At 40.3% G+C, this 26,636-nt stretch overlaps 1 protein-coding gene across 5 annotated transcripts in view; it reads left to right on the forward strand.

The window, feature by feature from the left end:
• Positions 1-26,636, forward strand: part of ncam1a (neural cell adhesion molecule 1a) — a 235,815-nt gene that overhangs the window by 124,827 nt on the left and 84,352 nt on the right. The window lies entirely within an intron of this gene.

Consider the following 26,636-nt stretch of genomic DNA (forward strand, 5'->3'; position numbering starts at 1 on the left):
CCTTGCTCTCTGCATTCACCAGTGCTGATTGATGGCACCTGGGCCAGTCTGGCGGAAGCAATCATTCCATGGAGCGATCCCACAAATCATGGAGCCAAGCCGAACGGAGAAGATGTGAGGTGTTCGCAGAGCAGCCGGCAAGAGAGTGCGCTGCAAATCTCCCACACAAAAGAAAACAGAAGTCAACAGATAGGAGGCATGTTCTTAATTCTTCCCACTAAAGGCCAATGATGCTCCTGTGGAGCAAATGCAAGGAAGGATTTGGCAGATAGTTAGAACTGGGCCTTTTTTTTTTCTTTTTTTTTCTGCTGTTGTTAAGCAGCAACTGCTAGCAGGATATGTTGCTGGACTGTGATGGTGACACATGGCTGAGTCATAATGGCATGCAGCAGGGGAATCAATCACTGGGGTTGTATTTGTGACAGGTTGACAGGCTTGGGTGTTTAGCCACGGTTTGTTTAGACTTGGGCCCAACATGCGCCGCTCTGTGTAAATCACATTTGGAGGCACAGCAGCTGTCGAAAAAAAGCGCCTGAGCATTATCTGTGTCACATGAAAGGTGTGGAAATGCCACGTTCACACAAGGAGGGCAAAATGCGACATGTTTTGCTAACGCTTTGGCAGCAACCGAATGCATGTTAGAGTCCATTAATCCAGCCCATTACACCTGATTCAGGATAGATAATGCAATGTTTTGGAGCCGAATATGGTATTAAGCAGAAAATGATGTCTTGGCACAGGAAATTATCATAGCCTGTTTCTGAATTGTCATAGCCACTTTCCGAATTGTCATAGCCCCTTTCTGAATTGTCATAGCCACTTCCTGAATTGTCATAGCCAATTTCTGAATTGTCATAGCCCCTTTCTGAATTGTCATAGCCACTTCCTGAATTGTCATAGCCAATTTCTGAATTGTCATAGCCACTTTCTGAATTGTCATAGCCATCCATCCATCCATTATCTGTAACCGCTTATCCAATTTAGGGTCGTGGGGGGTCCAGAGCCTACCTGGAATCATCGGGCAAGGCGGGAATACACCCTGGAGGGGACGCCAGTCCTTCACAGGGCAACACAGACACACACACATTCACTCACACACTCACACCTACGGACACTTTCGAGTCACCAATCCACCTGCAACGTGTGTTTTTGGACTGTGGGAGGAAACCGGAGCACCCGGAGGAAACCCACGTGGGCACGGGGAGAACACACCAACTCCTCACAGACAGTCACCGGGAGCGGGAATCGAACCCACAACCTCCAGGCCCCTGGAGCTGTGTGACTGCGACACTACCTGCTGCGCCACCGTGCCGCCCAATTGTCATTTCTTTCTGAATTGTCATAGCCACTTTCTGAATTGTTGTAGCCACTTTCTGAATTGTCATAGCCGCTTTCTGAATTGTCATAGCCTACTTCTGAATTGTCATAGCCACTTTCTGATTTGTCATAGCCACTTTCTGAATTGTCATAGTCTGTTTCTGAATTGTCATAGCCTCTTTCTGAATCGTTATAACCACTTTCTGAATGGGCATAGCCTCTTTCTGAATTGTCATAGCTTCTTTCTGAATGGCCATAGCCTGTTTCTGATTTGTCATAGCCTCTTTCTGAATTGTCATAGCCTGTTTCTGAATGGTCATAGCCTCTTTCTGAATTGTCATAGCCTCTTTCTGAATCGTCATAATCACTTTCTGAATTGTCATAGCCTCTTTCTGAATTGTCATAGCCTCTTTCTGAATCGTCATAATCACTTTCTGAATTGTCATAGCCTCTTTCTGATTTGTCATAGCCTCTTTCTGAATCGTCATAATCACTTTCTGAATCGTCATAGCCTTTTTCTGAATTGTCATAGCCTCTTTCTGAATGGTCATAGCCTTTTTCTTAATTGTCATAGCCTCTTTCTGAATTGCCATAGCCTCGTTAGAGGCGTAATTAAACAGATTTATATGCTGATTAGAATTAAAATAATTTCATTTACCCAGACTTTTTTTAACCTGTGTAGTAGCAACAAATGCAGCAGCCAGGGCTTGAAAACAAATGAGACACTGTTGACTGTCTACTACATTTAAACACACACAATCACTATAAAGCTTTTTTTTACCTTTCTTGAAATATGTGAAAATATGTACATGGGTAATTGTAGTGGTGAGCGCAATCTCAACCTTGTTTCTCAAGCATAAAGTGATAATTACAGAAGTGGAGCGCCGACTAAGCACCTCTCCAAGTTTGGATTTGTTTGTTTGTGTTTTTCATTTCTAATTTTAAGCTTGCTTGTGTGTGAACTGGTATCAAAGTGAAGGAGTTGCCATTGTGCTGCTGTAATCTTGCTTAGCTTGTTCTCTGATCTCTCTCTCTCTCTCTCTCTCTCTCTCTCTCTCTCTCTCTCTCTCTTTCTTTCTCTCTATCTCTCTCTCTCTCTTCTTGTTCTTCTCTGGAAGAAGTAAGAAGCATGCTCCTTTCCTCCACACTTACAAAAAGAAAAAAAAAAAACACATACACACACACACTTTGTTTGGGAAGAGGATTAAGATGGTCCAAAAGCACTGAGGGACAGATGTTTGCAGCTGTTTGGGAATGATACAGGCAATTTCTCTGCAGCGAAGATTGTCCTGTTTCTTTGGGGCTGGAGATCACTGAGTGGAAAGAGTATTGTTTTTCACTGTAATGCAGTGATGAACCTTTTATTTTTTATTTTTTTCCCTCACAGCGAGAAATCTAAACCTCTGTTAGGGGTAAGACTGTGATTGGGAGGCCATTGCCGCTCTTCGTTCAGCCTCCTCAGCTCAAGGCCATTGGTCAGGGAATAGACTTGAGCAGCAACAACAAGAATTCAAGAAGCTTTGTGCTATCTCTGCCATTCAGAGTGGCCTGGGTAAACATTGACAGAACGCAGAGAGCTCAGCAAGGCTCGCCGGCACTCTTTTCTCCCCCTCATTTCTTTGAGGAATGTGTGTTTAGGGTAGAAGGCTTGGATTTGATGTGGCTTTTCTGTGTAGGCCTAAACTGTCACACCAAAAAGACCTTGCACAGCAGTGTTTCTACCACAATTGTTTATTTCCCTCTCTGTTAGGACTGCATAATGTTTGCTAATTCTTGGCCTTCACATCACAAAAGGCTTCAATATGTAAATGAACCTACTGACCTGCTACAGTATTCTTCCTGTTTGCAAATATAGATTTGAACTAAGAGTCAGATCAAAGTATGTCTTCAGATGAGTTTCCTAAATCGTTCACATTACAACCCTATTTTTCCACAAGTGAACACAGTTCTCGGGTCTTGATGAAATGTCTATGACATGCTTGGGTCAAAATACACCAAGATTCAAACACAGCACCGTCATCCCCCTGTCTAAATAGCTCTGTTCAGAACGACCAGTTTCAGCGCGTGTTCCTTTAAATGAGAATGAGCCACAGCTCAGTTCATTGCAAGAGACCAGGAGTAAGTAGCAAAGGCAGAATTACTTCATATATTAGGAACACAGATCAAAACTAAGCCTGTCACAGTAATAAAATTTTGGTTCAATATATGGACATTTTAACTGACCTCAGTATTCCTCATTGGGTTTACTTGCTTGTTTGTTTACATAAGAATGAATGTCACCAATATTTTAATTAATTCCTCTATATTGTTCTCTGGTCTCTCGGTTCTGGAGCCATTATGTAATTTGTTTGAATACAGAGGATTAATTTTATTTATGTTTCATATGTTTAGGATATTTAAATATAATTTTTATATTTCAATTCCACTGTCCGAATTTTCTTAATAGTTGAATTGCTTTTAAAGGGGTTTGATTGCATTATGTCATTATATTACCATTATACCAGTGGCATTAAATGGTCTTAAAATGAAAATAATAATGTTTATTGCGAAAAGGTTTCGCTTTGTGAAGTTTAGCTTTTGAAGGTATTGCATTTGAGCTTTATTTTGAAATGAATGAGTTGAGTCAGCCATAGGGAAGTCCCTGTGAAAGAGTTTGTGTGCAAGGATGCACTCTCCTTCATGGTTGTCCTTCACACATTATCCAGAATCAGAACTAGTTTGTGAGGCACACGAGATCCTGCTAACAATTTTATGTGATTTGTGTATAGTGCAAAATCCCCACTTTAACAAATATTCTGACTACACCCTCTCATATCAAAAAAAAAAAAGCAGGTCCCTGCAGAAAAAGTTTGGGATCCACCAAATTAAGGTATGTAATAATGCAGATATATGGCATATTATAAAGGCCATATTTTGCAATCAAATTTCAACACTAGTATACATACATACATACATTTTCTTTTCCGCTTCTCCATTTCAGGGTCGCAGTGTCAACACTAGTATAACAATTCTAATCATACAGCCCCAGTGTACTGCCTGTCTACGTGAAACCTATGGAAACCAATGTGTTGTCATGATGGAGCCATCATGACCCATCATGGTGTATTGAGGAGAAATGACCCATTTGTATTGAAATACTTCATTCATCTTTCTGAGTGTGGAGATTCAGACGCTGCTGCTTTCTCTCTGCTGCATGCTACTAGCTTTTCCCAGGAGAGAGGAGAAAAAGGAGTAATAAAAAAATAAAAAGCGATTTAGCTATCAATCCTCATCTCGTGGGGAAAGCAGGTAGAGTAGGTTTTGCGACACTGCTTGTGCAGATCAGGTACATTTTTCAAACTGTCAATATGCAAAGTACAGGCCTTTTGCTGGGGTTAATGAATACGGCAGAGGTGTAGCCAAGCGTTTGCCTTCCCTGAGAGAACGAGGATCAACAATTAAAGCCTCGCCGGCCCTGTCTCACCATCTCCTCCATCAATACACGCTTCGGCTGGCCATGGACGCATGGGAGCAGCTATTCTTTATGGCCTGTTGCTAGGCAACAGAGAAAAAGAAAAAGGCTTCTGGACCCAGTAGGTCACCCTTAAAGAGGAGGCCGTCCAGAGCAGGGCTCTATCTGCCTGATAATGGACAAATCTCCTCAGCTTCAGAGCACTCCAGCACCTGAGCAAGGCCAGATAGATTGCACTGGAGATGGCTTTCATTTTTCTCTCATTTTTTTTCCCATTTTTTTTCTTTCTTTCTTTTTTTCCCAACTCGGTGAACTTAACTGCTACCAATGTGCCAAATGTTAAGATGGGCCAGGCGATGTGTCGATAGGCTGTAAATGCCTCTGATTTGTTTCGAGCCACACAGCACTACTTGGCATTAATAGATTTGATGAAATCGGCTTTCCAGTGGCAGCTCTCCAGGAGCCTCCCAAATGCTATTATGCCTCGCTTTTACCAACTCAGCGCATTCTTGGCTAAAGTTTGCTCCCCCGACTTGCCTTTAAATCTTAAATCGATAATGCCATGAAATAAAAAACTGGTGACACAATAATTACATGCAGACTTTTCGCTGGGCCTCAACCTTTCGGAGTTTTTACGCTTCAGTTCCTTTGATCAGATGCTGAGAACACTAAGCCCTGAATGCCTGGCCTAGTCCTTTATTTTGCTATACATAGGGTTTTTAAAATTATTTATTTATTCATTTCTTCTGTAATTACTGTAAGCCGTTTCGATGTTATAGGCAAGAAGTTACTGAATTACATAACAGTGTTAGTGTGAGTACCCTTAACTGCAATTAAATCACACTAAGAGAACTTGTTAATGACTCGCCAGCAGTGATTTGAGGGGTACTACGTGCCGTTGGTGGCAGCACTCTCAGAAGCAAACTAACTCTGCTTAATTGCGATGAGTTTACCTTTGCCACTCTGAGCCCACTCACTGTCACAGGTCATTTAGCAACAGTCAACACCATGATTAGGGAGCCGACCCATGAAGGGGAACGTGGCCCTGTCTTCCTAGTGCTTTGTCTCATTGGAAACGTCGGGGAGAATAATGCTCTAGTGCTAAGCTTGTGCTGAAAATGTGACATTTGTTTCCCACTTCTCCGGAAAAAAAGCCCATTCCCACATCCCGAGCAAATGATTTCTCTTACAGTACAAGACCATAGCAATAAAGCTCAACACAGTCAGATACAGATTTTGCTGTGAGGCAAGTGCTCTAGCATTACTGTCTGTGAAAAGTTAAACCCTGCGTTAAAAGTTACACCACAGCCTTGTAATGAAAGATTGACTCATGAATACCTGTGTTGGTTTTTGTGTGTGTTGACGATCATGGTAAAATAGTTGTGAATGTGAGAAGAATTTTTTTTTCTTTGGGAAATATAGTAAGTCAAAACAAAATAGTGTTTCAAACACAACATATTTAGAATGGTTACATGTTGTAGACTTCAGTGAAGTGGCTTCCTAGTGGGCACAAGTGAGTAGAAAAGATGTTGAGGATATACCCTTTCCTGACATCAACCAACAGTTGAAATGTGGTTTGGAGGTTTTTTAGACGTGATTTTTACTGGTGTTCATGCAACATCCTTGCTGTGTTTTTTCACCAAGGTAAATGTATGTCATTTCGAGGTCACATTTGTCATTTTAGCATGTTTTTTCTCCTAATAATGCGAAGAATAACACAATTTTCTTAGGTGTATTCACACAATTCATGTGTACAGTATTTCACATTACAAATATTAGTGTTCACAATAATGTATCTCTAAGCAAAATGTTTTGTTCATATGGTAACTGTTATAAAGGACTTGGCAGGTTTGGATAAATAGTTATTAACCAGTAACTTAAAAAAATATATATCCACTATCAGCCAATACATATCAAAGGTCATTTTAAAAAATGTTTTGAGAAAGCGTGAAAAACACAGTTTGTTTAAATTTATGGATTTTCAGTGGTTCAAACAAACCATTTTATAAAATACAAAATCCATTTCCATAAATAGCTAGGACATTTTGTAAAATTATATCAAGTATCTGTGATTAGTTTATACTTTTAGACATTTGTTCACAAACGAGACACAATCACAAAGGAAGTTAACTTTTAAATCTCTGGTAATTCCATTAATAATCTGAAATATTATAGATTCTTAATTCTTCATGTAACGTATAGTGACAGTCCTAGTGTTACAGTTGTCAGATAATAGTGCTCTATATGATATCCTCAAACTGCCACTGAAATAGATAACAGTTGTATACTTATAGACATCCAAGCCAGACATATAAATCTTAACAGACAAGTTCCCTGACCATAAAAGATCCAGCATAACTGAAGATGATCAATGCCAGATCTTATATCTCACGCTAAGATGAGCTGAGAGTTTTGTGCCCCACTCTGAACGAGAACAGAGAACGAGAAAGTTGTTTCCAGCAAAGCTCTGTGTGTTCTGCGTAAGTTGATTAGATTGGCTACACACTGGGTCTTTTGTAAAAGCCCCCTGGAGACCCAGAGGCCACTCTAGCCCTTCTGTCACTGATGAGTGGCACTGTCCACTACAGAACAGCTCCCAGCTTAGGGAAAGATGACCCCCCAGGGACTGGATTAGGTCATCAACCCAGCACGACAATGCTAGCTAAGCGCCAAGTCATCCCACTGCAAACACGACACCTAATGCTTTTAATGTACTAAATGCATTTTCAGTTTTAAACATTAGGCTTAAATACATGCAGCTAATTTCCCACAACATTTGTTGTCAGTGAAATGATTAATGCTCATTTATTCATGTTCTTACTAACACACTGGTACTTTAGAGCGTGAGAAAACAGTGGTAAAGTGTGACATGATACTGTTGATGCTGTCCAGATGAGAAGCCCATGTTGATATCAGACATGTTTTATTTATGTATATATGCCAAATCTGATATATAATAATAACTTGAAACACCAGGAATAGATCCACTTGGGTTAGAATCATGGAGAAATGTAGTATCTATATAAGATTAGATACACATTTCTGTGCAATGTCTAAACGTGTGTCTAATGCTGGTAATTCTTTCAAGTACATCTTCTGATACTAATAAATTACAAATTTTACCCTACAGTATCACGTACAGTCGTGATAACATACAATCGAAAGAGCAGTTTCTGAACATTCACAGAGTGTTTGAACAGTATTTCCGCGCTGTGCTATCGCTAAGATATTAATAGAAACATTGTGAATGGGTGCATTTGACGCGCCGGCGCGTTCTTTGACCCCAATCAAGCATCACTAATTTATACATTAGCATTCTTTAAGATGTATTTGATGTAAATAATGATGAGACCTTAGAAAATAATAGGAAGTGTTTTCTCGTCATTACAATAGGTACAATATCGTACCATGCATAGGTTTCATATAGGCTTTATATACCTCGACATGGGGTGGCACAGTGACGCAGCAGGTAGTGTCGCAGTCACACAGCTCCAGGAACCTAGAGGTTGTGGGTTAAAATCCTGCTCTAGGTGACTGTCAGTTTCCTCTGGTTGCTCTGGTTTCCTCCCACAGTCCACCCAAGTGTCCATAGGTGTGAGTGTGTTCCTACCTTGCGCCCAATGATTCCAGGTAGGCTCCAGACCCACAGTGACAATGAATGAATTAATTAATAACCTCACCATGTCTTTATTGATTAAATCTTAACTGAGACTTTGACTTTGAAGTGTGACTTTGATTTTGTCATTTTAGTAATGGAGAATCCATGTAATTTTACTAGCTAAATTGTTTTAGTAAAGATTATTGGAAATATAATGGTCCTAGTTGAATATACCATATTTATTCATGAAAGATTTTTTTAAGGATGGAGAACTCTTTGGTTTTTATACATGAGCCTCACTAAATAAAGGTAGTTTAACTGAATCTGAGCTTTAGTGCCTAGAATCTAATTTTGATTTATGTTGAACTTGAATTATAATCCTTTTGCTTAAAGGGAAAAAACATTATTATAGAGCCAAGAACCCCTGAAGCACTGAGTATTTCTTGTTGTTTTTGTAAATGTATACATATGTATATTGGCTGGTGAATACCCATAAGATTGGGTTTTACTACAAAATCTGTCAACATACAAAAATATGACTGGAAACTGAATATGGAAAGCCCCTTAATTACATTATGCGAATTCTATTATTATCAATATTTCAGCATAATGATGTGAATTTTTAATGATGACCATTTTTCCTCCGCCTCTGTTCCCTGTGGCGGACTGTCAGGTTAAGAATAATGTTGCTGAAAGCAGCAATTGCTCCTACAAGCATGGAGCATCAAAAGCCTTTGAAAGTGACCTGGGTTCTGGCTGCTGATGGATTCACTGAAGCACCGTAGAACATCCAGAACCCCTGGGGTTTCATCTTCAGGCTTTAGATGTGTGTGCCCAACCAGAGGCATTTTCCACATGCTTTCATCTGCTGGCCAACTCCTTCATCCTCTCTTAAATCAGCTCTCCTCCCACTCTGTTATGATATGTTTTTAGACACTGGATGATTAGTCCTCTGAGAGCAGTGCTGTTTGTTATACTGGAAAGAATCTGAATGGGTTTGGTAGTCCATCTATGTTTGGTAGATGTGTGCTTTGAACACCAAGCGTGAGGATTCCAAAATATTCTGAAGCATAAGAACGTATGTGCTTGAGGAGTGGTGTATCAGCAGTGAGAACACAGATTGGATCTGTGAGTTCAACCTGCAAAGCTCCAAAGTGGAAGAACATATCAGCATTCGATACACTTGCCAACATCAAAAGAAATGCACCGGAGCAGGAAGGCTTTTGATTAGGCCATCATCAATACAACTTGAGATTTTTCACCTGTTTAAAGAGTTCTAGCAACAAAATGGAGCCTGTGTTTTGTAGCTGTTTGGGCCCTGTCTTTTTTTCCCCAGGTGATTTTTATCTTTGGCTTTAAATTACTGTAATAGGAGCAGTATTCTAAGCGATTTAGAAGGAAGACCTAGTTATAAAATTTTGTCATCCACCATTCCTGGATGAAATGAAATCCCAAGTGTTTGGTGTTTCAGTTCTGAAACGGATACAACTCTCTTAGAACTCTTGTGCTGTATTTATGAGAATAGAGAATTTTAGCCTGTTTATTGTTATTTGTATCTGATACTGAGGAGGGTAAATGAGAGCTGCGGAAGAGAAAGCTGGAGAGATGCTTCACAGCCCTCACACCTCTCAGAGGAAATCACAAACTGATGGGTCTGCCGGTACCAGGCACAAATGCCCCTGGGCTAGCACGAGACTCACTCAGCTACCTCTCCTAGCTGCAGTCAGAAAGAATACAGCTCAAATGTGTTTGTTCTGGCTCCATGGGAAGGGAGCCGAGCAGGCTTTGGAGCAGGATGAGCACATGGCATGCACGCCACATGCTTCACATCCACTGCAAGACTAACCCTTGACCAGACGCCCACAGGAGAAAGAGCTGCTGTTTCAAGACCAGATATGCCTGTGCAGCCCCTTAGTGAGCTACTTAACCTGCACTGTTCTTCTATGAATTAAATCAAAGTCCGTAACCGCAGAACAGATTTCAGGCTGAGTGGAGGGTAATCTGTGTCCTCTGGGTCATTCCTGATTCTTAAAGTTGATATAGCAGACATTTTATACATGAATATAACAGCAAACAATTAATTTCTGTGTAAAAAATACTGTGGAGTAAAGGTGTCCTGTCACACATCCTCTGTGTTGTTCTCGGCTCTTTTTCACAACTAGTAATGTTTTTTGCCCCTCCCCCTCAAGAAACAAGACTAACCACACAGCACGGTGAAAGAGACAATTCAATATAATTTTTAGTACATCAATGTGTCTTAATGTACTAAAACAATGACCTAGGAACACACAAATCTAATTTATTTCTGCTCTTAAAGGGGACGTGTAATACTGTGGGAAACACACTTTGTTTACTTTCCAAAGCTCTGCGTCATTTAAGGTGGAACGGTAGGTTTGAGAAGAAAAACAACTGTTCATACCTGGCTGATGTTTAACCTGTCAAAGTTTTTATTCACTGTTTAAAATACCAGAGAATCTAATTTGTAATCCGAGTTGTTTAATTGTGTAGCATTTTCAGTAATACAGTTAGCCGTCTCCCAAACCTAAAGATATTTCCACCTTAATTTATCTGAAACACCAAAAACACACCAAAAAGGGAATAGAGCAATATCTTCATCTCGCTTCATGCTTTTTAATGTTTGTAGTTTTCCAACAGATGCCTTTTCTGAGAGCGGCAGAGCCTAGCATACCGGGCAGGGACAGTTTGTTTATTTACCCGTTTACTGACACCAGGACTTCGTAAATATATTAGACTGGTTTTGAGCATGCCAACAGATTGGAGATCTAGCAAATGGTAAAGAAACATGTTCTCAGTTTTGTTAAAAGTGTTTTTCATTACAATCGTGAGCTACGCCTTTAAGTTCTCTCTACTGCTGCAACCTGTAATTCAAAGGAAAGTAATTCACTTTATGCTAAGCTTTCTTCTTCTTCCTATTTAAACCCATTTTAAGAAAAACATGTCAGGAAGGAAGACATGCCAGGCAAAGATTTATTTATTTTTTTAATTCCTGGCAATAGTTGTCCCTAAAAGCACTCGTCACTTGTTTCCTTACTATGACATACAAACTTGGGATGCTGAAATGCTGAAATTTCCAGCACTGTACCTATGTACGTCCCAAGTAAGCAATTACACAGTCAAGTGTAAACAATTGAAGCATGTGAGCAGGGGTCAGACCTGACGGTGTCTGGACAGTTTCTGTCTCTGGAAGCCTTTGGTCTGAATGCCAGAACTTAATCAGGCTGAGACCGGCTCGGCAGACAGCAGAGAGCCGCAGCGCCGCTAACGTCAGGACCCTGCATTCTTCCACCTCTCAGCTTAGTCAGGATTACTGCATGTAGCATCACTCCGCCTGGCACACAGCTCAGAATCAGGGCTGAGGGACACCAGGGGACCATGGTCTACAGCACAAACAAATTACACTCTCTACTTAGCGCCATCCTCAGGCTTTCCTGTACGGGAGTGAGCAAGAGTTTAGAAGGGTTCAGGGTTAGAAAGAGTGTTTATGACTTGTTGATCCGTACAACCCTGCGAAAGCTTTGGCGTATCATCGCTTGTGGCATTCATCCACTCCAATTAGAACTTGTAAAAGCTCTTGATGGTTCTTTTTGGAGAATGAAATGGCAGTGGAATAAAATGGGTGATCTCTGAAGGAGGAGTGCCATGTTATGTTGGCTCAATGTGATGGTGGAGATGAGCTCATTTGTAGCTAACACAGTGCTACTTGCTTGTCTTATAGAAGATCAAACACTCTGCTGCTAGGTTTCTGTTTAGCCTGATCCCATTGCATCAAAGCCTCCTAAATTGTAATTTAAGATTAAGAAACAAAGCATTGAATTAATCTACAGCGTAGATGTGTGAAGGTTTTTGAGATCCCTGGTGCAGTAAGCAAGTTAAAGTTGTTTGGAAACCTAAACTAGGAAGCTCTTATTTTCTTAATGCTATAAATTAGGTGGCACAAATGTGGGCAGTATGGGTCAATGCCAATAGCCCCTATTTTTCGTATCAGCCAGTGCCACCGATTCTGCCCTTTCAGAGTTCATTAAATGAGTTGCGTTTAAACATCTCTCCAATGTGTCAATTATCTTAAGCAATTTTATGGTTACTAATATTATTCAGATATCATTGTGCATCTCTATAGTTCCTGATTACTTTCAGCCGCCAGTCTATTAATATTTAGCAAATATGTCAAGCTGATAGCAATTACTTTTTGCATTTATTCATTTTAATGAAGTTTCAGAACTGACTTTAGTATTATCATTCAACATACCTATGTGCTTATTAGTTATTACAATTTTTAACAGCAAACTTTCAGAATGAGCATATTAATATTGGTCGCTGCCTGTGACACTTGTGGTTATATAGATGCTTTGTGCTTGGATAAAGGCTATTAGCCATTCATGTCAACCATTTTTGGAATGAGTTATAAGCAGAAAGGGCTTGATTATTAGTCTGATGGATAGTCTACTGCGACCTCTGTAGGAGTCAGAATGTCTTTAAGGAATTAAATATATTTTGCATTAGTTTATCATAAAGTGTGATCATTAGCAATATGAAAAAATAGTCTTCTACCTGCTGTCGTCATTAAAGTTACTGTTGTACAGCCAGAATAACACTGTATGTTAATGTAAGTAGCTAACTGTCTAGCTCACTTAAAACACTTAACTTTACTGCTTTCTGAGGTTCTGAATTTGATTGTGTCAACTGCATTTGAAACTCCTCGACTTCAGCTGATGGTCTGTTCCAACGTTTGCTTGGCATTTAATTAGCAATGTAAAATGCTAATGTTAGCTAACACTTGTGTTCAGTCATGAGCAGTAAAATAATGTAGGATTTGGCATCAGTATAGAGTTTTTCATTTTAATAGTCCTTAGTGCGGCTGTGGTGGTGTAAATTTAGTTCATTCTTAGCCTTTTTTTTATATTAGCTTTTGTATAATAGCCATCCCTTTTGTTTAAATTCAGAAATGAAGGGGTTTTATCTGGAAGGGTTGTTGAACAGTATTAATCCATGTGTGCTGAAGGCAGAGTAATTGTGTTTATTCAAATGTGTGACTACTTTCTTGAACTCAGATTACATTTAATTCACAGAGTCAATAAGGACTGTAAGACTTCAGTTCACACACATGCTTGTGCTGTACTGGTTTCCCTTTACGTCCTGAAGAAAAATGTATCCTCCAATTGTCACTTTATAGTTCGCACTCTGGTCCTAGTCTCTGTTTAGACAAGACACTCTCAGGAATTTCTCAGGAATTGTACGGGTGGATTGCTGTGTTCACTATTCAATTTTACTGCTTTTTGTTCACACTTAACCCCTTCTTGTTTCACAGTTTTCATTACTGTAAAATTCTTGGGTAAATCCGTATGTATGAAAGAGTTAAAGTTAAGCAATTGTATACGCAGGCAAACCAGAAAAAAGTGTTGTTTTTTATTTTATTTTAGATATATAGTAGTTGCCCCCTCCAGGGTGTATTCCCCGCCTTGAGCCCAATGATTCCAGGTAGGCTCTGGACCCCCCACGACCCTGAACTGGATAAGCGGTTACAGATAATGAATGAATGAATATATAGTAGTCTTAAATATTTGAAACATGAGATAGAAGTTTTTCATTGGTCTCTTCAATCAGAGTGAATACTTGTAGTGTGTTCAGAATATAGACAGCAACATTTTTACCAGTAGAGGCCCTGCTTCACTGTAATTATGACTCATAATTCCAGGAGCCAGAGTGCGACTGTCTGCAGTCAAACACTGACACCTCAGAATTAATCTGAGCCCCAGCAACCTGTTCCTCCTCTTCCTCTTCATAAACAACCCCCTTTCTTGTTTAATTAGCCCTGTTCCCAGTGTTATCAGACTGCCTCTCTCTGCTCTCTGTCTGCTCCATTCCTTCTTTGAGAAATGCTTACCTCAGCCTACCTTGATGAACTTGATAAACCACGGGCACGTATGCAAATATTTTCCTTTTTTTTTTGTCTTATCTTGGTAGTAGAAACATGGAGGAAAGGACATGATAGATTTTTTATTTTTTTTTATTTTATTTGATAAATCATTTTAAACTATGTCCTTGCTTGGTGTGCACACACCTCGGGGAGTGAACTGGATTTATCCTGTGTATAGTCACCATAATCATCTGTTATTGGCACGATTAGCATGCTACAGACAGCCCTAGGCAGCTGCGATGGTGGGAGGAGGCCTCTTGAGTTTTTGAGCCTCCTCCATGCATCCTATAGGGCTTCATTATCCCTAATATCGCCATGAGTTCAATAACCTGGCTAGCCCGCGTTTTCAGAAGAGCAAAGCCGTTCTCATTTGTGCTAGGCACACAGTAAGGCAGTGACCCAGTATGCTTAGGATGTTTTGAAGGACGTATCCCACCATGGAGGTGATAATGATGAATTGCAATGACTGCTCGCTCTCAGGGCACAGAACGAACAATTGCTTAGGATAATTGCTGTTTTGAAAAGCAAGTGGAACGACTATTAGCCATGCTAATGCGAAAGGCCATTGACCCTGGAAGAGAAGTGCTGGTTTCAGCATGCCTAAATGATTCAAGTGGCTGCTGCTGTGGACTTGCTCTTCTCTCACTGATACACTGTCATTTGGAAGCTGTTAGCATTGATAAAGTAATGTGGTGCTTATACATTCCATTACAATGTAATTGCAAAGGTTCCAAATCACCCGTCCCACTGTTTCATAGGCGTCTTGCCTAGTAGGTTTGATGAGCAGCTTGCCTCTTTTATAGCGGACTGAATTTGTATTTTAAGTCAGTATATGCGTTACCTTGGAAGTTATGTCCCTTGTAGATTCGTGTGGCATTCCTCCATGGTCTGTGTTGTACTCACTGGTAGGCAACTAACGCCTCTAGCCTCTTTATCTCCATGCAGCTCAAATGTGGCAGAAAGCCTATCTCCATCAATTGTGAGTGGCTGCACACAGAGCTTTATCTGGAGCTTGCCGCTTCGCTCTTGCTTCACAGTCCGTCACTTCAGGTCCGAGCTTTGGAGTCTGCCAGTGCCTCTGGCAGACACGCACATGCATATTTACATGAGCTCAGGAAGGTGAGGGCCCTCCTGATTTAGATCCTTGTCTGATTTAAACACTAGCCCCAAGAATAAAGACCGTTTGATCCAGGGACAGACGGGGAATCTTCTCAAAACCCAAACAGATAAACATGTGTAAAGAGGCAGGGCCTGTGGTTTATGCTTCCACTCTGTGGCTGCATTTTTCTGTTTAAATGATGCATGCGATTTTTAGTATCAGCAAGTGGGCCTGTCACGGCCATGACCTAATCATCTGATGGCAATTATCTGAGCTGACCGCAAGCATTTCAACTGACTCTATTTATTTGATTATCATAATTTTTAGTCACAATTATATGGTTATGTTGCAAAATGGAAAGTGTTTGCACGGGTTGGATTAAGACCAATCCATAAAAGACTGGGGAAAACATGTGTTAAGTCAAACCATGAGTCTTAAAACAACAGATCCAACATATCTGCCTGGTGTTATAAGGGCAGCTTTGAGGGCAGTGTGAGTGAGTTATGTTTGTTTGAGGCCAAGCTGAGCTTTATAGGAGTTATTAGATATCAACCAGCCTTTTGTCCACTTTATGCTTGTATTTTGCTTGATGCATAGAAGACAACTGTTAATCTCAGTTACTTATTTGGCAATTAATTGTCAGTTTTTTCCATCTCCATTCATGTGTCTTTGTGTATTTTGATTGTTTTTATTTCTGTGTGACTGTAATATTCTCTTCTTTTTTGTTTCAGCATCTGTCAAAGCCCCTCTCTAACACTTGCAAACTTTTCAAAGTAAACCAGAATCATCTTAAATAATTGGTTTAATTTCAAAGCTCAGTTTATTTCAATCTCCTCTCTTGCATATCTCTTTAAAGTGCATTATTGCCCATCTCTCTGTTCTCTGCATTGATTTCCTCCCATTTCTCAGGCTGTAATTGTGTGGGCTCCTCTCGCTGAGCAGAGGGAGACTGTCAGCGGTTGGCTTTATCTCCCCGTCCTCTCCTTTGATGCAATTAGTCAGGGATGAAGGACTCTGAAAGTAGTCTGGTTGGTGCAAGTATAACACGCAGAGTTATGGCCGCGTTTGTAATTACGCTGAACGGAGCATTGTCCCGTCTCATTGTGTGCAGTCCTCTTTGTAAACGGGGGGAGAGAGAAAACAAAACCAAACTTTTTACAGCAATGCATTGTGGTCCAGAGCGGAGGTAATTGGGGCTGGCCTGAGAGTGTAATCATGACCGGGGAGGAGTGAGGGCTCGTTCTCATGGCACCGCACCTCATCATATTTTAAATAGGAGCTCTGCTGCTCTCAGCTGTCTGAGCAGGGTGTTATGGGGGAAGCCTAGTGTATTTATCTTCAGAACGCTTGGCTATGCTACTTTTCCATAAGCTGTTATTACTTTCTGTAATTGTGTTTAGCTCAATTTGTACTCTAGCATGGAAATAGAAAATAATGATAGGAGTTTGGGGTGACTTAGCATGCGTTTTTAAGTGTTAGGTTGAAATAGTGCGAGCTGAGAAGGCCATTAGCCACCACCCTTCCCAAATCCAATATGATTGCTCTTTACCCTTTTTTCTTTGCCCAAGGACAAAGCACTGGTGCTGCATGCTTGGCACACCTTTGCACGCGTGGCTGAAGAGAAACCCTGGCACTGGAGGAGCCAAGCTGGATCGACCAGATGGGGGGGAAAGAAGAAAGGGGTCCACTAATGAGCCCCTCTCAACCCCAACCTCCACCTTAAGCTGGAACCCTCTGTCACTCACTTCCAAAGTGGCCCGGTTCCAAGCTGTTTGAAACCCTTACCCTCTGGCTTCCACAGATACATGCCAAGTTTGCAGTACTGCTGGGCACTTTGGGTGGGTGTATTTTTCGGAGTTGCGTGTTAATGAACAGTGCTGCAGAAGAGCGTTGTAGTGCTCTGGCTGCACGGCCTCGACGCACGGCTGGATTATTTAGCTGAGACAGCTGTTTTGTGTGGAGTTCCACTGTAATGGGGCCTGTCTCATTTACTGCCAACCTCAAATTAGGCACGCATACTTTGCCATGTATAGAAGCTGGAATAACAGCAATTACTCTCCTGTGTAGTTCATCAGAGGGTAGTGCAGACGGCACAGCTCCGTGCAGAGAGCAAAAGCGTGATAATGACTGATGATATGATTTCAGATACTCGTGGCCTCGAATAGCACATGAGAGACAGCCATTTCAATTTGCTACGGCTTGCGGAAGACTGGTTATAGTGCTGCGCTTCGCCGTCTGTGGAAAGCAGTCAAGACACACTATTAACCCTGCCCTACCCTCTACAGTGTAGATTTTTACCTGTGATTTAATTTCAGTGATACTTTTTCCCTCGGAGTATTTCACTCAGCTAGTTCACCTCTGTGTCAGTCAGTGGCTAATGTGTGTAACAATAAACCCACTGAACCAGGACATTGCGTATAATTCCTGCCACTCACCTAATAGCAATATTGAATTTAGCTTGCCTTGAATCAATTTGAATTTGTTTCACTTAAATAAATTGCATTTTAATAGCGAGATTATATTCCTGGGGCATTAGGCGAGACTGAGACTTTTGTTGTTAACCCCAGATTTCGTCAGTGTGAGAGTATGATTTTTGGCAGTGATTCGATTCAGGGATTCCCCACTGTCTCTGCTGCTGGTAAAGGCAGTTTTCTGTCATATATTCATTTTTAGGAGTTGTGACTTGCAGTTGAGAAAACAGCAAGAATATATTTTCTAGATTATTTTGGTGGCATTCTACTGCAGAAAACAGACTTGAGATGTAATATCTGCGCTGTGATATATTTGTTATACTGCAGATATTAGATGTTTTCATATTGCTATGTAAAATATATCCACACTGAAGTCTCTGAAAATTCACATTACCTCTAGAGTAACAGATAATGCCTTCTACAAGCACAAAAAGAAATAAAGTGGATGGGTGTGGTGTATTTTAGCTAATAGCCGTTCCTGTAAAATATGCCTAGACTGGGGCACGTGAATTTAAATGTGATATAAAATATGTTATCACAGTCCAAATTATTGTTGTGATGATATGCATAATACACAATTAGAGCGATTGCTACTGTTACATTTATTTTTTGCTCATGGCAAACTATGTTAGTCCAGTAGCGAGGAGGAAAGAAAAATAAAGCACTTGATATTGACCTGACAGGCTGATTATGTACTTTGAATTCATAGATTCCCATCATAAACTTTATAGCTGATACACTGATCAGTATCAGGGTGGTGCTGGACCCCTAATACGTACCCCAGTATGCCGTGCCTCTGTTAGGCCTCACAAAACTGAGCTATTATTTTTGACTAAACTGGTATTCAGTGTACAGAGTTATTATTGGGATGACACGCGCACACTTGCCAGCCCACCCAGAAGCCCCCTTTGATGTTCCTTTTTCAGTATTAATTTTAGAATGCAGTGCTTTTGTCATATCTTCTCTTTTGTCTTTTTTTTTTTTTAACAAAAAAAAAAAAAAAGAAAGAAACCAGTTTTACTGAAGCTCTCTTCAGGTGTAAGCTGTGACTTACGTCCTCTGTGTGTCAGTGAAAGAGTGGATGTGTGTCTGTGAACTGGTGTGTGTTTATTAGTCCCAAATCTGTTGAGGGGAAAAAGCGAGTGGGGAAAAAAAAAATGACATTGTGTATGAGTGTGCCCATGGTCTTTCATCTTCTCTTCATGGCCTGTCTGGCATGGCATTTCAAAGCACCTTTATTCCTGCCTCAAAATGGTAAAAATAAACTGGCTGTGAAAAAAAGAAGTCAGTTTGTGGGAGAATCGCTTTAATCTGGTCCACAAAGATTTAAGCCCGTTCCAAGTTGACATGGAGAGTCGACAGCGTGTGGACAGCTCATCTTCTCCATGTCTCTCTGAAACCGCCCTGATTAATAGGAGCTCTTTAGTTTGCTTCTCTTTTTTATACTTCCATCAATGTCGCTGGCTTGGTTATGTAAGGATTTATACATCAGGCCAGTTTGAAGACTGTTTCTCCTTGGCAGACTTATAGGTTCATATGAATGGCTTTCCACATGGGAGCATTAGCATGAGGAGCGAGTATGTGACAGCAGTGACATTGTGTCATGAACATGCCTGTGCCTTAACACATTGCTGTAAGTGTTAACATGAGCTGATTCTATTTTCTGTTTGAGATTAATAAGCCCATTGGGAGGAAATATCCACAATTGTAGACCATCTCACACCACTAACATAAACGGGCCAGACTTATAAAACCCAGTGGTAATCAAACCCTAACATGCAAAACATGTGTCTCTGCAATTCAGCCCTATTCATAAAAGCTACAGGGCAGTGATTAGCTCTGCTATGGTATTTTAATGTGTCTTAAGAGAAAGCCAATTACAATCCATGATTCAATGAAATAAGACCTGGATGCCAAAACAATCGTTAAAGAAATCTCAAGGTCATTAATATGAAACCTAGGAAAAGAAACAAATGCTTCATTATGAAACGCCAACAATAGATAAAGATTGCAGGGTGTGTGGAAGGCATTTTCACAGCAGCAAAGCAAAACAAATTCATTCCACTATCAAAAGCAGTAGCAATGCTAAATAAAACTGAAATTAAAGGCATCTATCACAGCTGCCTTGAAATACTGGCTTTAATTTCAGTCTAGATTGGACCTCACAAGCGTATGATTTTTGCCAGACTGCCTGAAGAGGCATATGCACTTACTGACTGACTGACAGACACCTAATGTTGAAATGCACATGCGCGAGTAGGAACTGTTAATTCAGCCGTATTTCACAGAGAGAACTTAATGTGGCGCTACTTGATGAGTACACCTGTTGTTAGTTCAGCCATATTTCACATTCCAGTTCAGTAACCATAAGTTCTCTTTTCCCTGGACAAGTACTCTTTTTCAGACCTAAAAAATGCATGTTCAAGGGGTTAGAGAGTTGAGAGCTGAACTTGGACACACTCACACTGCTTCATCGCTGTAGGTCCACAATCCACCGCGGTGAGCAGCTCAGTGTTTTACTGGAGCCTCAAACAGAAATGTGTTGAACGTTGTTGAGGTAATGTTTATCATATGGTGCTTTTCCACCGCATGGCTCCGGCTTTACACGACTCGACTCTACACGGCTCAGCACGCTTAAAGCTTGTTGCTTTTCCACTGGCAGGGCTCTCCCGCGAAATGAAGCCAGTGACATCTTGAAAACTACAACAACGACGGCAGTAAAGTTAGCCATTGTTTACTCATCGTCTGTTTGCGTGTTGTTTTAGTTTTTTGAACTGAGCATGGCTCATTTCTCACAGAGCAGTTTTACTTGTTGCATGTAAGGCTTCCAATGTCAAGGATATGTGTTTTGGACTTTCCTGTTTTTGAAATGCCAGAAAAACCTCTGTGACAATGGCTATATGGCTATTGGTGGTCCGGCATGCCTAGTTTGTCTTTGCTCTTTTTGTTTTAAATCTGATTGTCTGATCTACGTACAAACATAAATGAAATGTACTCAGAGTAAAAGTTTCTCAGTTACTTTTTTAACTGTGGGGTGGGGGCGAGGGGTTTTTTCTTTATGCCTCTCTCCTGTGTAGCACAAAAAGCCAAGGGGATATTAATTTCAAATCCGTTGGTTTAATTAATGGAAACGTTTAACAAATTAAATAAACTGAAGAGGCCTGAAGATATGAACATGAACATTAAAATAGTTGAAGTTAGTTCAATTCAACATCATATTTCCATTAAAGGGATATTTCTGTTGTTTTGAAGTGGGTATGTATTAGTTTAGTAACAAATTACCAGCAGGTTACAAGCTAGATTTTATGAATTTAATAATTATTTATTAGCAGGTGCTTTTAAATACAGAGCAGTGAAGTATGTTAATACACACAGAGAATACAAAAGTATAGGATAGTAATTGGTTAATTAAAATTAATTGGTGCACATCGAGTCATAACACAATGGCCAATAGTAACAGTACAATACTAACCTACACACTACTAGTACACACTACTACACACACTTACTAAAGTTTTTAGGGAAACTCGTTTTTTAACATCTGTACAAGTATTATTTAACCTACCTGTACAAGCGCTACATGTGCAGGTGTGATGTCTTTAAAAGCTGTTAATTCTCTCTTGGCAAACACTTAGACTGCATTATAAAGATGTCACCTTTCTTTCACTTGAAGCCAAAGTGGTCCCTTAAATATGGCTATGGGTTAAATTATCTCCAGAGCAACTCAGAATTCAACAGAGTTTCGCACTCAGCTGGGTCTGCACCAGTGACGGACTTGTCCGTCTCCATAGTTCTCCATAGTTCATAGCTCTCTAGGGTAAGTAAATGTAATTTGTTACTTTCCACAGACACAGACACTTATCCAGTTTAGGGTCGCTGTGGGTTTGGAGTCTACCTGGAATCACTGGGTGCAAGGCAGGAACACACCCTGAAGAGGGCACCAATCCTTCAGAGGGCAACACACACACACACACACACACACTGTTTTTAAATCATTAATCCACCTACCAACGTGTGTTTTTGGACCGTGGGAGGAAACCGGAGCACCCGGAGGAAACCCACGTGGACACAGGAAGAACACCCCCAACTCATCACTCTGACACTTTGACTCTGACACTACCTGCTGCGCCACCAATGACCCCACAATATGGAAACAGAACCCCCCTGAAGAATGCTTGTTTATGAAAGTGGGTGTTACTGCACCTTTATTTGCATTTAACTCCACATTAAATGTGACAGTACAAATTATGAGATCGACCCAGAGAAATAAGAGATTATTCACTGGTTGAAAATATCGCAGGAAAAGTTTATAATTCTGTACATGGGTTCTGTTTATAAGGGAAGTCCCACCCTTCAGTGAAAGGAGTCTGTGAATTTATTTGAGCCAAGCACTCATCAAAGTATGTGTATTATTAAATATGCATTGCAGTTGTAACTGGCTGTAACTTTTGGATTTATAGGCCTCTAGTCATTCGCATTCATAAACTCAGGGTCTTGTAGGTGTGGAAATAACTGCCCAGAGGTGTTAAGATTGCCACAGAGTGGACAGACATTCCTGTAAGGACTAGTTTTTAAGTAATGCTTTTGGCAGTTGAAAGATGTTATCTACCACAGTATGTGAAAAGTGATGTCTTGCATGGGTTCAGAATAGGGTAAGAGAATTGAAAATCTGTTACACCTTATCTACATTCTGTCCAACCTGTATCAGCTTATATGAAATATGTGAGCCTTACTTATAATGAGAGGTGTCCATGCATATCATGTGTACTCAACTGACCGTTTTCCTTTTTGCGTGTTTGATTTTGTTCTGCTGTGACTTTAAAGATCTGTAATATTGCCCCTACTCTAAAGCATCATTTACACTGGCCTACTGTTTTTCTTGTTGTTTTTCTAGTTTTATGCTTTCTTCTCTTCATCACTAGCTCTATGCAGATTGCAGATTGCCGATTGAGGCCACACTTATATGTTCATTAGAAATGAAAATGAAAAAGAAAAGTGCTTGGTGTGCAGGCCAAGTGCATACGGATGGCACTGAAAGAGTAACCATCCTGAAGGCTGAGCTGGTTTGGATTTATTTTCTAATTAGGCTTATCGATTTACCATCCTATTGTGTTCCCTCATGTTTATTTGTCTCCATGTGCTCTTAGCAAGGACAGTCTTACTTTCGCTGTGTCAACAGTCGGCAAGCAGAGAGATCCAAACACTTGGCCTGGTTCAGTCTGCAGCCCGAGGACCACATTACTAATTCCAAGGAGTTCAAACAGCAATACCACTGCACTCCAGTTTTTCCAGGCTTGCATTCACTTACTGTGTTGACAAAACCCGGGCTAGTGATGTTGTGTTTAGTACACATCCAAGGCTCTCTCTTTTTTTTCTGATTTCTTTGTAATATTAGCTTTTAAAGACATAGCCAAACAATTGATGTGGCTTGTTCTTGTCAGTTTAATGCTGACGCTAACGTTGTGGAAACAAGAAAACGCACAATTGAGTCAACACTGATTAATTGTGGCTCAGACAACATTATTGCATTGTTGTAATGTGGCGTACAATTCAAATAAAATCAAGCCAATTTGGAATTAAATTTGGTACAGAGAAATTAAATATAGAGCTGTTTTCACAAAGAGATTTTAGATCCACTAACAATGTATAAAGAAAACCAAATGAAGAGGAAAAGCAGTGAGAACACTGAGACTGGTTAGGACTTATGGAAAAACACAGTAATAGCAGGACGACCTGCAGGCTTTATTGGCTCAGGGAGAAATTGAATGGACTGCAGTCCACTTGACAAAGTGCTGTAGTGAACGGCATGTTGAGTTAAATGCATCTCTCTATGCTAAGCAATGCAGAACAATTGAATGCACAGTGAATCTATCAGAGAATTCTTTCACCCAGCAGCTTATTGTACAGCTCCATGGGAGAAGCGGCGTACTGAGGTCAGCTCCTCTCTGAATAGTTCTAGCCGCAAGTTTATTTTACACAAAAAGGCACAGGATGAGACCAAACATCGTACAAAAGCTTGTATTAATTCTTAGCACTTCTGAACTTTGCCTTAACCTCAGTGTAATACTGGAAACATGATATGTCAAGGTCAAAATGATCAGTTATCAGTATCATCGTGGTATTGTTAAAACATGCTCAGAAAGTGTTCAAAAATACTGGTATTCACTTTAATAATTTCTTGTTCAATAACAAAATTTACCAGCACTGCGTACACTCATTTACATAAAGTGTAAACCAAAATAGACCTTAATGAACAACACATTTTATTATTTTTATATATATACTATTACTATAAATATCAATTTGATTGTTTTTGTGTAAATACGTTTGCTACAGAGGTGAAACTGAGGTCCATTTTTAAGAGGCATGTCTATAACCACTCCTAGAGCACAAACAAATATGTCAGTGTTGCAGAATGCTATCAAGCGCTGGTTAAGGTAGAAAGATTTTTGGAATTTTATTCTCAATTTAAGATGGGGTGGGGGAGCACTCGAATATAATTATAGCACCATTTATGATGGAATGGTGCATGGCACCATTTAAGGTGGAATGGAGCGCGGCACTATTTAAGGTGGAAAGTGTGATGAGTTTGAAATTCTGACTAGAATGCATTTTTATTTATTTATATATATTTTTTTTTACCTGAGAAATGTTGTTCGTTGTTAAACATTAAACTAAGTGACTAATCCAGCCCATTTCTACAACCACATATGTTTACAAGAGCATAAACATCAGCTCATTTGTTTACTTTTCAGTCTTCACTCACTCTGGTGTCGTTCCCAATCTTACCTCTAAATCCTGGTTAAACCTCCTTTGTTTTGAGGGACTTGTGGGAGAAAAATCAGGACGGGGAGGTGAGATTGGGCACCACATTGTGTCTCTGTCACTGTGCCATGTTTCCCCTGACACAAAACAAACCCACATCATGTGCTGGGCCAGTGTTGCTGTATCTGGTAGACTGTTCCTAAATGTGGTTGATGCTCTAATTTACATGAGGTTTTCACAGTGAATTTTTACAGTGGTTTACAGTGGAATTGGTAATGGTTTTACAACTGTACAGGATTCATCATGATATCACTAGTGTGTTGTATTGCCCACCCTGATACCACACTCATGGATATACTGTCACACAGAAAATAGTGTCACACAGTGATATTGATTTTTAATTTAGTCCCATGGTGACATTCTGTTCCGTAACATATCAGCGTCCCTGATTAAGGCTAGAAATACTCTGTGTAAGGAATGCTCTGTCTCTACCTGCTGTAATATTAAGAGAAGCAAACACAATAAATGTTAGATTAGTAAGCGATTCTTTTATAGAGTAGCAGTGTTCAGGAGGCATGGCCCATTAACTTTTTAAAGCAGGCCTACATATTGAATAACATCATTCTGTAATGTACGTGTAAAAAAAACATGATTCTGGAATGCATTTATGCTGTCCAGCACTACTAAGACATTCTGTAGTGTGTCTGAGTTCATAAGAGGACAGTGCAGGTTTATGGTGAAAGGAGAAGAACGTAGTCTGTTTCTTTCTTCACTTTTGAGTTAGGTGATTTATTTCTAATTTATCCGATAAAGCAAAAGTGAACAAACAGCTTGTGGCTTTTGAAGACAGACTGGGGCTCGTTCCTGTCACCAGCTCGAGTCGATGCGCAGAGAGGAAATATATTAGCTTCATCTCAGGGAAGTTAATATGCTATGATTTATGGTATTACACTTCCCAACTGCACCCTTAAAGGAGAAAAGGAAGGGAAGGGGTGGGAAACTCTGAGGGATCTCCATCAGGTGTCTTTGATTAAACTGGAGAGAACTGAGGCTTATGGAATTACAGTGCAATATCGCGGAGACACTGGGACCCCAGGTAATTGCAAGTGCAAAAAAATAAATTTGTGAAGGGTTTGTAATTTTCACTGCTTCAGGTGGCACAGAGTCCTAATTGTCGTATTTAGTCAAAGAACCTGCCCGTCAGACACAGGGCTTTTTCAATAAGAGCTCCTGACAGTACTCTAGGGTTGCCATGGTGACACGTTGTTTCACCACCTACTTCTCTTCCAGTCCAGCCTCAGCCCCTCCCCTTGCTCTGCCTCCTTTCCCTCCCCTCATTCTCAGTAAAAACAGGCCTGGAAAGAGGCCAAGGCTCAAACACTTGACATGTCGTTATCTTTGGGTGCAAAAATGCCTGGCCACATGACCTTCATTTCCCTATAACTCCCTGTTAAATGAGAAGATCTTTTAATTGGTCAGCACGCCTGACAACCAGAGTCTCTGTTCCTCATTGCTGGAGCCGGGCATGATTAGTGAAGTTCAGTCTCACAGTGTGTTTCAAAGTAGTGTACCACAGTGTACCACAGTATCAGATGATGTTTAAAGTGCATTGAAGTGGAAATCAGAGCAAAACTAAACATGGAAAATTACACTACACAGCCTTAAGTTAGTGGACATGTCCAATATTTTTCCTAAAATTAAGGGTAGTAATAGTTTGTTTGTTCCTTGATGTTACTGCTTGCTACAGGTATGGAACATTTCTAAAAAGATTTGATGGTATCCAGCTCATTTAAAAGTGCTTAACAGAGATCCATCACTCCAAACATCACAGCTCCAATGCTCCATAAGCCAGTGTGTTTGTCTTTGTCCTCAGTGGACAGCTGAATGCACTATTTATGAGAGGTGTCTCCAAACTTTTGGATGTACCATGTGTGTTTTCACACCGCATTTTAGAAATTGCAGTAAAAAGAAAAATCATGAATTGTTTTCCAGCACTATTG

The sequence above is a fragment of the Hoplias malabaricus genome, chromosome 15 (genome assembly GCF_029633855.1).
Source record: "Hoplias malabaricus isolate fHopMal1 chromosome 15, fHopMal1.hap1, whole genome shotgun sequence".
NCBI classification, from domain to species: domain Eukaryota; kingdom Metazoa; phylum Chordata; class Actinopteri; order Characiformes; family Erythrinidae; genus Hoplias; species Hoplias malabaricus.